This window comes from Triticum aestivum, chromosome 3A (assembly GCF_018294505.1).
Source record: "Triticum aestivum cultivar Chinese Spring chromosome 3A, IWGSC CS RefSeq v2.1, whole genome shotgun sequence".
NCBI classification, from domain to species: domain Eukaryota; kingdom Viridiplantae; phylum Streptophyta; class Magnoliopsida; order Poales; family Poaceae; genus Triticum; species Triticum aestivum.
In genome coordinates this window covers 732525497-732528641 of record NC_057800.1, presented here as the reverse complement: position 1 = coordinate 732528641, position 3145 = coordinate 732525497, and positions in this window count along the sequence as shown.

Below are 3145 nucleotides of genomic sequence, written 5' to 3'. Positions count from 1 at the left end.
AGAAAGCATAGAGAAGTTTGGGGTCCGATCACATTCACTTAGTTCAAAAGATTCAACCAAGAAGACGTAGCTATAAGTGAATGCTATAGAGGACAGAACACTAGCATATATATATATATATATATATATATCTATACAAGCAACATAGTGACGATAATCATGAAGACATGTTCGAAGCCAAACCAAATGTGAAGACAATCAAATGTGAAGATATTGCAAAGTAACGCCATGAGTGAGACACTTCAAAATAGAACGTTTGGTGGTGGCGTTACCCACCGTATAGGAAGTATTAGACCCAGACACGGCGCACAATTATCATGGCGCTCCGAAGTCAAATTCCACATTAATGTATTCACACTTAGAATGTATGTCTTCATTGAATGAAGATATACTTTACTTTGTGTGTTGCACATCTAAGTCATCAATATGCATAAGTGTTAGGATGTGTGCCTGATCATAGGACATTAGAGGATTCCAAGATATTTAGCTCACACCGTAACTTGCAAAATCTCTTCTCATCCAAGGCCTTGGCGAAGATATCTGCCAATTGCTCTTCAGTGTTGACGTGTATGATATCAATGTCTTCCTTCACAACATGATCTCTGAGAAAGTGATGACGAATTTGAATGTGCTTTGTCTTCGAGTGCTGAACTGGGTTGTTGGCAATCTTGATGGCGCTTTCGTTGTCGCAGTAAAGTGGCACTTGCTTCAGATGAATGCCATAGTCCTTGAGTGTTTGCTTCATCCACAAAAGCTGAGCGCAGCAAGATCCAGCAGCAATGTATTCAGATTCAGCAGTGGAGAGAGATACACAGTTCTGCTTCTTTGAAGACCAACATACAAGTGATCGTCCCAGAAAATGACATGTGCCTGATGTAGACTTGCGATCAACTTTGTCACCAGCATAATCAGCATCCGAAAATCCAACCAAATCAAACTCTGAGCCCTTTGGATACCATAATCCTAGAGTTGGGGTGTGAGCCAAATATCTAAGAATTCGCTTCACAGCTAAGTGATGCGACTCCTTTGGTGCCGCTTGAAATCGAGCACACATGCAAACACTAAGCATGATATCTGGCCTAGATGCACATAAATAAAGCAAAGACCCAATCACGGAGCGGTATACCTTTTGATCGAACTCTTTACCGTTGCCGTCAGGACCTAGATGATGTTTGGCTGGCATTGGTGTTGTGAAGCCTTTGCAGTCTTGCATACCGAACTTCTTCAGGCAATCTTTGAGATACTTCTCTTGAGATATGAAGATGCCATTGCGTTGTTGTCGTATTTGAAGGCCAAGGAAGAACTTCAGCTCCCCCATCATGGACATATGATATTGCTCTTGCATCATATATCCAAACTCTTCACTGTACTTCTGATTGGTGCAGCCGAGGATAATGTCATCCACATATATTTGGCACACAAACAGTTCACCATCATATGTCTTCGTGAAAAGAGTGGGATCCAGGGAACCAGGTATGAAGCCTTTGCTCTTCAGGAAGTATTTGAGTGTGTCATACCAGGCCCTAGGGGCTTGTTTGAGGCCATACAGTGCCTTGTTGAGCTTGTATACCATGTCAGGATGTTTTGGATTTTCAAAGCCAGGTGGCTGTGCAACATACACTTCTTCTTCAATCTTGAAATTGAGAAAGGCACTTTACACATCCATTTGATATAGAAGTATGTTATGATGATTTTCATAAGCCAGCAGTATGCGTATAGCTTCAAGCCTTGCCACAGGAGCAAATGTTTCATCGAAGTCAATGCCCTCCACTTGAGTATATCCTTGAGCAACGAGACGAGCTTTATTTCTGATAACCTGACCATGCTCATCTTGTTTGTTGCGATATATCCATTTACTGCCTATAATGTTGTGCTTTCGTGGATCAGGACGCTTAACCAGTTCCCATACATTATTCAGCTCAAACTGTTGAAGCTCTTCTTGCATAGCTTGAATCCATTCAGGTTCCATGAAGGCTTCTTCAACTTGGGTTCTGATATTGATACGAATGCGAAGTGCCCACAGAAATTTGCTAGCTGAGTTGCCCTTGAACGAGTGAGTGGACCAGGTGCATTGATGCTGTCAATTATTCTGTCAATCTGCACTTCATTGGCAACACGAGGATGTATAGGGCGAAGACTTTGCTCTTGCTGATCTGTGTTGTTGTTGGGAGGAATGTCTTCAGGTTGAGCAATGTCTTCATGTTGATCTGGTGCTGAGATGATAAGTTCTTCTTCAGGATGAGCTTCAGAAGGTATAATCTCTCCAGTTCCCATAAGCTTGATTGATTCACTAGCTGGAACTTCATCTAGAACATTTGGCAGTTGCTCTCTTTGTGAACCATTTGTCTCATCAAACCGCACATCCACTGTTTCAACCACTTTGTAATGGAAGAGATTGAAGACTCTGTAGGAGTGTGAATCCTTTCCATATCCAAGCATAAAGCCCTCATGTGCTTTTGGTGCAAACTTTGAGGTGTGGTGTGGGTCCTTGATCCAGCACCTTGCTCCAAATACTCTGAAGTAACTGACATTTGGCTTCTTGCCAGTTAGGAGTTCATAAGATGTCTTGTTCAGAAGCTTTTGAAGATAAACACGATTGATTGTATGGCATGCAGTATCAAGGGCTTCAGTCCAGAATTTTCTTGGAGTCTTGTATTCATCTAGCATTGTTCTGGCCATCTCAATGAGTGTTCTGTTCTTGCGGTCGACGACGCCATTCTGCTGTGGCGTGTACGGAGCTGAGAATTCATGTGTGATGCCCAAGGTATCAAGATATGTATCAAGGCCAGTGTTCTTGAATTCAGTGCCATTGTCACTTCTGATGTGCTTTATCTTGGCACCAAAATTGTTCATGGCTCGATTGGCGAAGCGTCTGAAGACATCCTGCACTTCAGTCTTGTAAAGGATTATGTGCACCCAAGTATATCTAGAGTAATCATCAACAATCATGAAGCCATAGAGGCAAGCAGTAGTAGCAAAGGTTGAGTAGTGAGTGGGACCGAAAAGATCCATGTGGAGCAGTTCGAAGGGTTGAGTAGTAGTCATGATTGTCTTCGAAGGATGTTTTGCCCTTGTCATCTTCCCTGCTTCACAGGCACCGCATAAGTGATCTTTCTTGAACTTGACGCCCTCGATGCCTATGACA